The 15,053-nt window shown below is 41.2% G+C and overlaps 1 pseudogene; it reads left to right on the top strand.

The window, feature by feature from the left end:
• Positions 1-14,626: 14,626 nt before the first annotated feature.
• Positions 14,627-14,797, top strand: LOC122428999 (annotated as a pseudogene).
• Positions 14,798-15,053: the final 256 nt, after the last annotated feature.

Below are 15,053 nucleotides of genomic sequence, written 5' to 3'. Positions count from 1 at the left end.
ATATTGCTAAACTATTGTTGAGTCAAATGGGACTGAGTTTGAATGCTTGCTCTCCTCTTAATAACCTTATGATTTTTTGTCAAAGCAGGTCCCTTTGTAGAATCAGACATGATGAAGATTAAGTGAGTTAATATGTGTGAAGGTCTTGTTGCAATGTTTGGCATAAGCTGGTAAGCTTTGAATAAGCGTTGTGATGTATTTTTACACAGATTCACCAGCAGTTATGAACCCAAGGACAAAATGAAGTCATATTTCTTTAAGTGTCCTGCTTAGTATGACCTGGAGAAGTCATCTTGGCATTGTAAGGCAGGGCCCAGGAACCCAGCGGCTATCTTAGATGTTGTGCTTAATTGTGATTATAATCAAATATTATCAAGAGGAAATCAGTTGGCTGGTTGTCTGCATCCCTTGGCCTCACTGAATAGGTGTTCACTGTTGTATAGTAGTCCACCCTTATTTGTAGGGGGCTACATTCCAAGACCCCAGTGGATGCCCAAACCCTTGAATAGTACCAAACCCTATATTATAGTATGCTTGTTCCCATGCATACATGCCTATGATAAAGTTTAACTTATAAATTAGGCACAGTAAAAGCATAACAACAACAATAAATAGTAAAATAGAAAAACTATAACGATATAGTGTAATAAAAGTTAAATGAATATTCTCTCTCTCAAAATACCATCGTACAAATCTGATGCCTTTTCCATCTTGACTAAGCACTTATCATGCACTGTGGCCACAACTTTTGTAACTTGAGGGTGCAGCAGCAAAACTAGCATACAGTTCTTTTTCCTACTTCAACATTTCATGGAAGGAAGATTCATTCTTACTGTAGGTCTTAGCAACCTCAGCATGCAAGTATTTTTCTGGCAAGTCTAGAGCTTTCACTCCTTCATTTAAAGTGATCGCTTTATGACTTTTCTTTGGCATAGCAGGATCACCAGCATCACTGTTCTTGCGTATGGGGCCATTATGAGGTAAAGTAAGGGTTACTTGGGCATAAGCTCTGCCGCACAGTGATAGTCAACGTGATAATCAAGACAGCTACTGAGTGACTATGTGTGGGATGTGCCAGGCAAAAGGATGATGATTTAAGATTTCATCGTGCTACTCAGAATGGCCCACAATTTTTAAACTTATGAATTGTTTATTTCTGGAATTTTCCATTTAATATTTTTGGACTGTGGTTGACTGTGGGTAACCGAAATTGCCAAAAGCAAAACCGCAGGTAGGAGGGGACCGCTCTGTCACCCTTCCGCGGGGCCCTGCTGAGGTGCTCAAGGGGCAGGTCTGCAGAGGGAGAGGAGAGGACGCCTTCCTAGCCAGGGGCGTCCCAGTCGTGACGGCCATGCAGTGCCGTTAGACACCGGGCCGCCAACATCAGGCAGCTGTAGGTTTGTGTGCACACACACTCAAACTTGCTCACACAGCTTCCCCTCCACCCCCTCCTTCTATGGCAAACCCACTGTGTCCGGGTGGCCAGTTCAGACGAGTTTTCCACAGAAGCAATCCATATCTGAGACAGCCCAGGCCACGCCTGGCTCTGTAGATCAGAATCTGCAGCAAGCTTTCTCTGAGCAACTAAACCACCAGCTAACCTCAGCTATGTCAGCCTTAGTCAGCTAGAGGTGTTTGAATAACTTGCAACCTCAAGTGAACAAAGATAAAGTTTTTCTCAGCAATCACCTTAGACATTTGCACATTTCTATCCCATCATTCTTAGAGCTGTTTATTCCAAGGGATTTATGGTGGAGCAGCTTCAGTCATGGGGGAAAAAGAAAAAGGAAGCCTGTTGTACTTTTACCCCATGACGATGGATGCCTATTTATTTTATGCCACTTAATGAAAAACTGTTCTTCCCAGAGCTAATTGATGTCTTCCCTTGTAGAAGCTGAAGGGATTGGCAGTTTTCAAAATGCATATTCTCTCATTAGAAAATTTAAAGTTCTGCCCCCACCAAGCATCCCTCTGCACTATTATTTTTTATTCTTATTATTGTTATTTCAGAATTGAGGAGCTAAAAAGCCCCTTGAGAAGGCAACTTGAGAGAAAGGCAAATCTGAGTTTTTAAAAATCCTGTACTCAAGTCAATGACCATTCCAGCTTTGATCTGTCATATACAAGAATATATCCTAACCTTGTAATGAGGTTTTCTTGTATGATATATTGAATTTTTAGATCCCTATCAGATGAGCACAATTACAATATTTATAATCAAAAATTTCTCAGTAGTTTGTCCCTTTAAAAAATTCTTAGGAAATTCTTATTTGTCATAGTTCACATGAAAACGTGATAACCACCTTCTACCTGTGGCTTTAATAAAGGGAGAAAAAGCCTCATTGTTACAGTATTATGTGTTAGTTTGACATTCTCATCAAAGAAAACAGCTCTCCAAGCAAGGCTGTCCTTAAAGCCAGAGACAGATTTGTCAGTAATTCAGAGCCAGAAAGACTTGATTTTCAGAATGGTGATCAAACTGTCAGGGCAATGCTGCTTCCATGGGAATCAAGACTAGCCCACCTGTCTGATCTTTTTTCCCCAGACATAGCTAAGAGCTCCAAAGATAAACCAGCTAGCTGAGGGAAAGACATCAAACAATTGCATCACTATTTCCCTTAAGGGATTTAGTCCTGAAGACTAAGAAAACTATCTTAAATTAGCTCTAATTAAATGCCGTGAATCTACCATTCCATCACTCAGAGAATGGAATGGATTGCCTCATTGTGTGTGTGTTTGTGTGATTTCATGTTGCTAGTGGCGTAGAAGAATGGAGATTCTTTAAAGGAGGATTAAAAATATGGAAGGGACAAAAGGAAGCAGGGTGAGAAAAAAAAAAGAAAGTAAGGACAAGGTTATTCTGGGTCCCCTGTGGACAAGTTGATGGTGGCCCTAGGTCATCATTCATTGTGTGTTGACAGAATTGGTTTACGTGATCACTCAAGTGGTACACAACCCATATTGATTATGGAGTGATATGTATAGATTATTAAGATGACTAATAGTGCCTTTCTCACTGGCTGACTGCATGTACAGACAAGATCAAGTTATTTTGTAGAGACTATTTCTTAGGGTGTGTGGTGGGGGAGTTGGCAATAGGAGGATTCACCAGACACTGCTTTAAGTTATCCTGACAAAAGAGGGTTATTTTCAGATTTACCATAAAGTGTTTCTGCACAAAGGAAATGTTTTGTGGAAAGAATTCATGACACCATGCAAGCATGTTTCTTTAATTGGAAACTGGATACACTCTACTAAACGTTTTATTGGAATATTTATTTCACACTTTAGGAATGATCCTGAGAGAAATGCTTTGTGATTAACTGTGATTGCCCACATATGAAAAATGAGTAAAGGGACAAGAATGAATATGCAACTTGTAGGGCAAGCTTCCAATTTTTTATTCATTTTCTAACATTTCTACCAATACCACTTCTCCCAAAGATAATAATATTAAGCACCCAAGCTATAGTCAGTTTGGCATCCTGAGCAAACTTATCTTTTATTGTTATTTCAATCTTGAAAACAGCTTAGCTATAAGCAGGAAGCTAGAGATATAATTATAATCCTAAAAACAGTTTTATTTGAACAGTAAGAAAAATGAGACCTAAGACCTGCTCTGTTTTCATGTTCTTAGATAATATTTGTGACTTGCAGACTAGTGGCTTTTTCCTTTCCTTATAGTTTTAGATTTTTGAATGAATAAATCCTATACACTATTCAAGTGCAGTCCCTAGATGAACAGCATCACCTGGAAACTTGGAAGAAATGCAGATTTTCAGGTCAATCTTAGACCTACTCAACCAGAAACTCTGGGTGGAGGTTCAGCCATCTCTGTTCAACAAGCCCTCCAAGGTGCTTTGCTGCTGCTGCTGCTAAGTCACTTCAGTCGTGTCCGACTCTGTGCGACCTCATAGACGGCAGCCCACCAGGCCCCCCCATCCCTGGGATTCTCCAGGCAAGAACACTGGAGTGGGTTGCTATTTCCTTCTCCAATGCATGAAAGTGAAAAGTGAAAGTGAAGTTGCTCAGTCGTGTCTGACTCTTCGCGACCCCATGGACTGCAGCCTACTAGGCTCCTCCGTCCATGGGATTCTCCAGGCAAGAGTACCCGAGTGGGGTGCCATTGCCTTCTCTGCCAAGGTGCTTTTGAAGTCCACCATAGTTTGGGAACCACTGAATTATGCTGTCCAACTCCTTCCTCTCCTCGCTTTGCATTCTAAGCAAGTGTGCAGCCGTGACTTAGAGCAAAGTGTAGCTCACTGCCTTTCACTAGACCTGCTGGCTTTGTAGTTTCATAAGGACCATGCTCCAAATGATTGAGCTAAGCAGATGCTGATGAAGGAAATGTGTGAGCTTCAGCCCGCTTTCCCTTTTTTGGAAGGAAGCATGGTATTTAAGGGCTTGTTAGGTGGCTCAGATGGTGAAGAATCTGCCTGCAGTACAGGATACCTGGGATCAATCGCTGGGTTTGGAAGATACTCTGGAGAAAGGAATGGCTACCCTTTCCCGTATTCTTCCCTGGAGAATTCCATCGACAGAGGAGCCTGGTTGGCTACAGCCCGTGCGTTTGCTCAGACATGACTGACAGCTAAGCACAAGCACGTGGTATTTAAAGGCAGGTATATAAATGTCTCATCTCAAGTTCCAATGTGTCTCAGTAGTTGTGGGGCTTGAAGCTAGTTGCTTAACCCCTCTAACTCTTGTGTTCTTCAGTTATAAGCACATTTTTAATGGAGTTGTTTTGAGTATGAGATGAGATCTGGCAGACTCTAGCACCTACAGTGACTTTAGGTGAATTAGAAAAAGGGTGGTGATATTGTCCATGTGTCTTCCTAAGTTTGGCAGGGAGAACCTGGGCTGGAGTTCAGCCCTGACTTCTGTCCTCTCATCTGGACTGAGCTGCTCAGGGCACTTGCGTACGCAGAGCTCTTGAATGAGATAATGTATGTAAAGCAACTGGCCTGTAAGAGTTGGTTTTTATACAGTGTATCACATCTATAACATACGACACATAAACATAATTTTCTTATTTGTGTCTGTTATGGTTCACGGAGAGGACAGTACTTGGTAGTCACTGGGTTGCCAGTGAAGATGCTTAAAGTGACTAATAAAAGTAAGAAGAATCATTGCATTTCCCAATCAAATTAACAGGTTAGTGGAAAGCATCTAGTTTTACCTTTCATGTGGTGTAGACTTAGCCTCTCTGGACCATTTACAAATGAGATCTGGAAAGAAAACTGGTTTCACATTTGCTGTTCATATACCACCCTGGCTTATTTATGGCCTGATGGAATAATATAAAAAGGGGACTGACAAAGCAAAATAATAAATATGACTTAGATACACGTGTAATGTGGAGAGGATATTCCCTCACATGGTATCATCTAGGTGCTGAAGACTGGTTTCAAATCCTTTTTTTTTAAGGGCAAAGCTCAAGAGGGAGAAAAGTCCATGCTTCTGTGGAAAAAAGGATGAAGAGGGAGATACAAGAAGGACAAGAGTGAGGTTTTTGGCTTCTTCACAAGATTACCCAGGGCTGACCCTTCCTGGAGTTCTATATTTCAGAACTTGAGTGTTCTCACCCTCGGAAAGGTACACAACCTCCTGTCATGTGTGGTTGTCTGAGACTTTGGTGATCCCTTTTACTATTACTCGTTATTACCCTTTTATTCCCTCATTATTACTCATTATCAGTTCCCTGGTGGAAGGTGCTGGGATCCTGCCTAACATTCAGCATTACCTCTTAAATTAGCACAATGAAAATGATGAAACAAAGGACTGATTTTAAAAGCAACGAATTCTTTAAAGGCCACACTAAATCCTTGTCTATACATTACTCGTTTACAGTATGGATACCAAAATTAAATGCTATATGAGAAAATGTAACAAGATGTTATGAGGCCAAAGTAAGATGCTAACCTAAATAGCATCGTTAAAATGTAACATAGGAAATAAAATTGGAAATCACTATTAGAACACTGCTCATGTTACAAGATGTCAGAATCATGCATAATGCAAAAGTGAAACTGCTTACAGAGCCTTTACACAAGAGAATTTAAACTTGCTTCTATGGACATGAGGAGCTGCTCTTTGAAGCATGGGCTCTGATGAGATTCTGCCTGGTGCTAACGATGTTCCAAGGGAGTGTTCTCTTTCCATCTGATGCATATTTATTTATAGGGTGCCCGAAAGAAGAAATGTTCATACAGAACGGCAGGTTGCACCTCCACCATATTTTTCATTAATCATCCTTTCTTTGGCATTTTCACCATTGCTTTATTATTGATCTGTTTTTTGAAACCTCTTTGTGAATAAACCCCAATCACAAAATTACACATTGATCAATGTCAGCAAACACATTCCTGCAAACACAACCTTTAACTCCTTTTCTCCCTGAATCCTCATTCCATTTCATCTCCTGGGCAAAGGACGGAAAAAACAGATGATCCCTGAAAGTCAACAAACCCAGACTTCGCTAGGCTTACAAGGTTGAACATAAAGCCCATCTCAAAGAGAATACTTTGCCCCTGTTGTTTAGATTTAAGTCAAAAGTCTTTCATATGGAGTCTAACATTTCCCTCTACTCTATGTTAAAGACTATAGATCACATATTGCTTTTTGTTGCCACATACAGAGAAATCACCATCTCTGAATACATGTACGCAATACAAACATTTATCCACATACTAACCTCTCTAATTTGGACATAATTAGAGAAAGGGCTATTTAATTAGTGAAAAGTCTTAAATTATAGATGGCTGATTACTTCTGAGTACATAAAGTAATAGCAGGAAATGACTAACAAAGTGATGCCAAGTACCAGACCTGCCAGGCCTGTTTTAATGAATAGCTAAAGACCACTGAAATTAGCACATTAATTGTATGCATGTAAATTGCTTCTGCTAAGTGCATTAAAATGTTGTTTTCTTTGTAATCATGTTGAAATTATTTATTTGGTTTGTACACCGTTTGCACAATTATTCATGAAAGAAAAAACGTGAATTTCAATATAATGCCTGCCTAAATTGGAATACTACCAATTATATGCCTCCACGTTTTACCATTCACACAAAGGACTTGTGACTTCAGTTCAGTTCAGTTCAGTTGCTCAGTTGTGTCCGACTCTTTGCGACCCCATGAACCGTACCACACCAGGCCTCCCTGTCTATCACCAACTCCCGGAGTTTACTCAAACTCATGTCCATCGAGTCGGTGATGCCATCCAACCATCTCATCCTCTGTCGTTCCCTTCTCCTCCTGCCCTCAATCTTTCCCAGCATCAGGGTCTTTTCAAATGAGTCAGCTCTTGCCATCAGGTGGCCAAAGTATTGGAGTTTCAGCTTCAGCATCAGTCCTTCCAATGAACCTTTAGGTCTGATTTCCTTTAGGATGGACTAGTTGGATCTCCTTGCAGTCCAAGGGACTCTCAAGAGTCTTCTCCAACACCACAGTTGAAAAGCATCAATTCTTCAGCACTCAGCTTTCTTTATAGTCCAACTCTTACATCCATACATGACTACTGGAAAAACCACAGCCTTGACTAGACAGACCTTTGTTGGCAAAGTAATGTCTCTGCTTTTTAATATGCTGTCTAGTTTGGTCATAACTTTCCTTCCAAGGAGTATGCATCTTTTAATTTCATGGCTGCAATCACCATCTGCAGTGATTTTGGAGCCCAGAAAAATAAAGTCAGCCACTGTTTCTACTGTTTCCCCATCTATTTGCCATGAAGTGATGGGACCAGATGCCATGATCTTAGTTTTCTGAATGTTGAGCTTTAAGACAAATTTTTCACTCTCCTCTTTCACTTTCATCAAGAGGCTCTTTATCCAAAAAGATATTTTTTTATCAAAAAATCCAAAATGTGCATAATGAGACTCCCTTCAAAGTACCCATTTCCTTGCTTCCTGTCTTTATTTCAGACTCTCATGGAGGGTAAGAATGGGCTCAGGGCCAGGCAGAACACCCCAAGTGCATATCCCGAGTACTCTACCACTTCAGAGCTATGAAACTTGGGTGCATTGTTAAGTAACTCTGAACCTTAGTTTCTCTTATGCCCCCTAGGATTGGGCAGATAATTAAATGGATAAAATAATACTTTGAAAGTGTTTCTCAAACTTCCATGATGATAAAAAGCACCTGGGGGCACTTGTAAAACCAAAAGTTTCCCAGGCTCATCCTCTGAGGCCTCTGCACCTACTGATTCAGCGGGGGCCACCAGTCACTCCAGGAGACTCTTATCATCTGGGAAACACCATTTGGAGATACCTGGCTCATAGAAGCTGCTGCTCTGTCATACTCTGTGCACTATATGTCGTATTGGTGAGCCAGGAAAAACAAAGAAAAAACAGGCTCAAGATAGAGAAGCAAGAAAGCCATCACAGCATGTCTGGCAACTTTTCCTTCAATGCCTTCAGCAAACAGGAGTTCTCAACTTACAGGGAGGGCAGTTTTCTCCACCGTTGAACAGTTTCATTGGTTCAAAAACCAGATTTCTTACTGTGTTGGAATCTGTTTCTTTTGAAGTTCTGTCTGTTGTTCTTGCCTGCTATTTGGAGCAACATAGAAAAAACCTACTTACTCATCCATTTGGCTGACTTTTTAAACATGAAAAGAACTCTCTTATATCTTCTTGATCGTCTCTTTCTAAGCTGAATATACTAAGTTCCTTCATCCATCATGGGTCATAGAACATGGCTTCTACAGGTCTCACAATCTGAGTCATCCTCTTCTGCATCCAACCTGAGACTACCGATTTTCTTCTTAAAATGTGTTTTGTGACAGAACTGGATAGAATGCTATGTTTCTGAGTAGGACAGAGTACAAACAAACCATATTTCTATTAAAAAATGCCCTTATCTGAAAAGAATGATGCACTTAAAAGTTTCAAATGCCAGTTCACCAATTCTTTGACTTTTTACATGACCTTATATGAGTCATTTAGTGTATCCAGATGCTGGAAGACTGATCTCTGAAACTGGGATAGCAATCTTCCTCTGTCTATCCACTCACCTCCTAGGGTTGTTTAGAGGATAAATTATAAAAGAAAGAATTTGAATGATTATGTGCTACTTTTATGACCAAATCAACATAGCTATGTAGCTGTGTTAAAATAATAGTAATTTAAATGTTAAGATATATTTTAAAATTAAAAAAAGAGATAAAATGTTGGTTACCTGAAAACTTCATATGAAAGTTATTAGGTTTTTAAAGTCTTTTTCTCTTGCTTTTATGGAAAAACACATATCGGCTCATATCAATTTCATGTCAATTTAATACAAATGCCTGACTTTTTTTTTTTAACATAGTGTTTTGCCAAGTCAGGTTACCTTGAATTTGCAAAGTAGAATTCTGAATTTTACTCTAAAAAACAACTTTCATGCTTCTAAAATGAGGGTCAATAGCCAGGAGACTGGACAACTACACAATCTTAAAGGCTTGCCTGTTAGGTCTGCAGAGAATCGGGCACCACCCCTACCTCTCTCGAGTTTATTGGAATTCTTTTCAGGGAGGAAAGTGCAGTTGCAGCTGTGTTTTATTCCTCAGTTCATTCCAGAGACTTCGTTATCAATGCTTTCCTCTTTTTCTTTTCCTTTTGATGTGATCGTAAGGTCAAGTTTAGAGTAAAAGAGAAGTAGGTCTCTCTCTCTTGCAAACGATTGGGACTTAGATTCATGGGAGAAATAGCCTCGTTATAAACATAAAGATTAGCCTTGCTGATGTTTTCAAATAATATTTAATTACATAAGGACATGTTTCTTTTGTCTGAGAGTAAAGAGAAAAATAAAGAGCACTGGAGGGAAATAAACCAAAATATAAAAGTAATTAGTTCTAGTCAATGAGATTACAGGTGTTTTCTTCTTTGTTATACTTCCTTGTATTTCTAAATTTTCTACTGCATGCATGTATTACTTTTATAATCAGAAACCTGTTAGCAGGAAAGTGAAAGAAAGCAATGTTCTTTAATTTTGCTGCTAGGTGAAAAGTTGATGTTTGTGTTAGAAACAAAATTTTATGAAATCCTTTTTTTTTTTTTTTAGTGCCAACTCCGGAAGGTGGGGAAAGGACCTTCTTTTATTCTTCTTTCCATTTAGTTTCATCTGACATGTAGGAGCCTCTTTTAGTGACAGAGTTCAATGAGGGAAAGGCACCTGGGGCAACAATCAGGGCGATTGCATTAACCGTGACAAAGTCTTTAGAAACGGTTCTCTGGGCCATCAGACAGAAGGCAACAGGTGTAAATCCTTTTATTTTTTAAAAGTAATTTTCAAGCAGACTTCCTACACATTGAGGTACACATTGATTATTTTTTTTTTTAAATCTAACTTATTTCCAAATAGTATTATGATTCTCACTTCCACACTCGTTTTCTGGTCTTTTATCCAAATTTAGGAAGTCAGAGCAGTGGTACTGACCACTAGACTGAAAGCTCTATGAAAGTAGGAATGATATTTTTCTGTCTGTTCTTAATTCGTTTCTGGATCCTCAGCATCTGGCCTAAGGCTTGATGTTTGGTAAGTACCAGCAGAACAAGGTAAAAATAAGCCCTTATGCCAGGAGACCAGGATATAGAACAGAGCTCCCTTCCCTTCTCCCTGGGGAAGGCGCCTGCATAAAGGACAGACAAACCCTAAGGGACCTGGCAAAGTGGGCTGAGTAGTCTCTGTCAGGATACGGACGAATTGGGGAGGAGTTGGTAGAGGGGGGCTAGGGATTCCTGCTGGAATCTCTCCCTTGCTGTTACCCGACTGTGGAGGCTTTGTACTTTGGACAATGAAGAGCAAAGACCATTATTAAAGCTCTCTGGCTTGTTGCTTTTTTGGGGGGGGGGGCGGGGAAGGGACAGGGTGGATTACAGAGAGCTGTAAATTCACTCTGAAATGTTTGAGAAAGGGTTGGGACGGGGCCTGGGCTGACAAAGTGACAAATATCTGTGTCAGTAGGTCCCATTTCTGCCAGAAATAGAGACAGGGACTTTGGCATATACTGAATTACCAGAACAGGTGAGCAACGCGAGGAGGGGCCAGGCCTTGGGAACAAGAGGCCCAGTGTGCCTTCAGATAAACTCCTCTGTTATTGGACTTAAACTCTGTAACCTCGTGACAGAGCTTTGGAATGACCTTTGGGCTTGGGGTGTGAGGAAGGGCAAATAGGAGGAAAGTAGCTAGAGCTCTTGGGACATTTGTTCCGGGGAGACTGAGGAAAGAGGTGGATGGTGTGCGCTGGGTGCTCAGAGGCCTTGGCTGCCTGGCCTGAAACAGTAAAGCAGGGACGATCCTTTGAAGGCAAGCTAGAGAAGACAGACAGCTCAGCAACGACTACATACTTGCAACTTGCTGACGGGCATGTAACTTGTGTTCCAAAATTCCTCTCCACGTAGTAAAGCTGCAGAGATTCTTATGTCTTAAATTACTGGCTGGGATGTGTGAGGATCCAAATGACTCACTATGAGAGACAGCATTGGAGAATCTGCCTTCCCAAAGCTGGAGTTCAAGAGAAAAACCACTTTGTCTCTTGGTGGCAACAGAGGAATGAGTTTCTAATTGAAGTGCCCAGTGATAAATACTGACTTCAGTGGAGCCTAGAGAGTCAGAAACTTGACCCAAACTAGTGACTCATGCTGGAAATGGAAGTACTGTGAGAACCTTGAGAGAAAGATGAATCAGGACCTCTGAAGTGCTCATATCTGGACAATCTGGACATCTCCATGTTAAGGCTAGATGTGATTTCCAAGGGATTATTTATCCCTAGAGAGATTTGGACAGAGCATTGCTAAATTGACCATTTAAGGTTCCATCCTGTAGGAACCCTTGTGAACTACAGTCAGCAAATAGCCAACTTAATTGCTAGTTAAGTCAATTCTGTGCTAGTTAGGTCAGTTCTTTGAAATCCAAGTCCTCTGATCTGGACCACTGCCTTTCCTGGGCCTGGCTATAAATCTGTCAGCCTCGTTCTGGTTGATCCTCCCAACATTTTCTAAATTAACTTTCCCCCAAACACTGCTTCCATCATGTTTTCCCTCTGTGCAGTAAACCCATGGAGCATTGGACCTCAAGATGTGGCTTTTGAATTGGCGACATCAGCATTACCTGGAAAGTTGTGAGAAATGTTCATTTGGTGGCCCCATCTCAGTTGTGCTGAGTTAGAAACTCTGGTAGTGGGGTCCACTGATGTGTTTTAAGAAACCCTGATGCATGCTGGGGTTTGCCATTGAGACAACCTGCCGTTCACAGCACTCTCTGCTCTACAGTCTTCTAATGCTTGCCTCTTATATTTTGTGCTTCTTGATCCTGCCTTGCATTATGTTAGTGTGATCTGATTTCATATTCAGAATGGTAAACTCCATGAGGTCCAGATCTGTGTGTTTTCTAGATTTATTCACTTGTGAAATCACAGAACTGGAAAGGATTTGGAAAGATACTATCCAGCGTCTTCATTTGCAGTTTGCCAAGTCCCATGTGCATAGTGGACGTTCAATTAACAATTGCTGAATGAAATAACATGCCCTCAGGAGCCACAGAGGTGAATTAAGATTGCTGAGGCCTCAGCGTCACCGCCTTAATTTAGATTGTCCCTTCTGGCGCCCTCTAAGGGTTCCCGAATGCCTGGGGAAAGCCTTGGATGTCTTTGCCAACTTTTCCCTCATGGTCCTTTGCATGGACTCCGGAATTTACTTGCTGAACACAAGGCAACATGGTGTTTTGAGATACAAATGGCAGAGCAGTTGTATTAGGAAAATCAAAACAATAAACAAAATTGATGTTGTTTTCTTATTGCAGCTTTGAGACTCGACCTGAAGTATGAATCTGTCATAACCAAGAACTAATATCTTGCCTGTATATCTAAGGCATAAATAAAAGTTAATTGCAGCACACAGCTGTTAATTATCAGGTTTTGGAGCATGCCAGGGGCAGTTGCTTGTGAATACCTATTTAGCTGAAGCTCCCTCGCTCATTAGGACGTGCTGACATGGACCATGGGGGCCTTAGCCAGAGGTCGCTAGGCTGCATCTGCAGCGTCTAGTGGTCCAGGCTGCCAGTGGTCCTTGCACTGTTAGGAGATAGGCTGCCACAGCCGAAATAGGGTACACTTTGCTTATGAAACTACTCTTTCCTCATTTCACAAATGTTCACACCTGAAAAAGGAGATTATTGACTTCCAAGGATGGCTTGCGGTCATTCTTCTCAATGAATTGGGCCGTGGATGTGACAGACATCTCTGTGTGTGTGTGTGTCATTTTGTAGGAGGCAGGAGATCGTAGTGATGTGCTACATACATAAATAATATTTATATTGCTTTTTATTATCAGAGTTTAATGCTTTAGGGCCGTCAGAATCTGTTTCTCTCAAAAGAATGGCCAAGACCTGAAAAATCTCTTTATTGTTCTTTAGAGGGAGGACAAGGACAGAAAAGTCTTTGTGTCTCAGAGATGAGAAGAAATTCAAAAGGTCCTTGATTCTTATAGATTAAATTCACATACTAATGAAAAGGAGGGAAAAGAGGAAAAAATAAGCTTTTCTGTTTTCTGCCAGCAGGGCAGCTGCCCCTAAATTTAAAAAGCCAATCATTTTACTATAGGTCAAGTTCACTAAAGCAAACTCACTTGGACTTTCCTCATTTGTGTGTGTGTGTGTGTGTGTGTGTGGTTATACTGTGATTTGTAAATAAAAGTGCTGCTACTTGTCTAGAAGTTTCAGGGTAATTATATTGATTATAATCTCAGAACTGTGGGCCTGGTTTTTCTGAGCTGGTTATTGTCAAGTCCTTCCTGTCTATGTTCCAGTTTCTGCCATCCTCTTCCCACCATGACTAAGCCTTCTAAGCTCACCGTGGCCAGACTTGATCTGCGAGAGGAGGCATTTAAGGAACTTTCAACAATTTTGTTCCTCATCATCACGTTTGGCTTCTAGTCTACCTTTGGTTTTTGCCATATTTGTAGAACCAGCCTTGTCTCTTGTTCCTTGGATTCAGGATCTATCTTGCACTCTAGTTTTTGTGCCGGGTTTTTGCTCATGACCAAGGATGGAGGTCCCGTCTTAGGAGTTTGACAGGTGAGCCCATGTCCTCTGGGGACACATGACTCAGCCTTACTCTTGCACCCCTCGCCTTCCTGAGCCCCAGGGTCCAGCCCTGCACCACACGCTGACTGAGGCTCCACACTCTCAGAGGAGGCTCTCCAGGGCTGCCTGCCTGAATGCTGGGGCACTTCTTGCTTCTGCATTCCGTGGCACCACGCTGGGGTTCCACATTGAGTGGGTTTCCATTGTTTCGTGGCTGCCTCCTGATTCTAGGGTCCTGGCTGCATTAGCAGCTCTTATGTATCACCGTATCCTTCAGCTCCTGTGTTCTGCCTGCCAGAATGGACAGCTTCCCAGCGCCTGCAGCTGGACGTCCTCCCTGGCGGCAGGTCTGGTTCCAGGTCCCGGCTTCTATCACTAAGACCTGCCCAGGCCTGGCTTAACACAGTCAACAAATGTCAAAGATGTCTGTCAAGATGTGTATGTTTCAAATATGGTCATTCAAGCATTTTTAACTACAATTCTCCAGTTAGGTTGTGTTACACTTAAAGAATTCTTTCCACTCTTTTTTATTATGATATGTGGATTGTAAAAATGCTGGCCTTATCACTTCTCGGCCTTTTGGCTAAGATCAAGTGTAGTAAAAATGCTGGCCTTTACCTGTTTGCAGGTCTTTTAAATAATAAAATGCAAATGAACCTTGCTTTTAATGGACATTCTGAACAAAATTCTTCCAAATATATCACTCTTTATATTTAAGAGTGATATAATCCAATGAAATTGTCCCTGGTAGGAACGCTGGGCCTAATTACTGTGCTTACCTATTGTCCTCAGTCCTAAACTAAACACGAAAAGCCAAAGAATAGGCAAAAGCAAAAGAAACCTCTTAGTGCACAAGTTTGAATGTGTGTGTATATGCACACACACGTGCATACCTCAGGAGAGTGAATGGTGAGAAAGGGCAGGTCAAAGGGACCCTGTTCATTTGACAGATGTTAAAAAGGGATTCCTATTAATATAATAATTATCAAT

Source organism: Cervus canadensis, chromosome 27 (assembly GCF_019320065.1).
Source record: "Cervus canadensis isolate Bull #8, Minnesota chromosome 27, ASM1932006v1, whole genome shotgun sequence".
NCBI classification, from domain to species: domain Eukaryota; kingdom Metazoa; phylum Chordata; class Mammalia; order Artiodactyla; family Cervidae; genus Cervus; species Cervus canadensis.
Note: the sequence above shows the minus strand (reverse complement) of the source record. Positions and strands in the feature narration are given on the sequence as shown.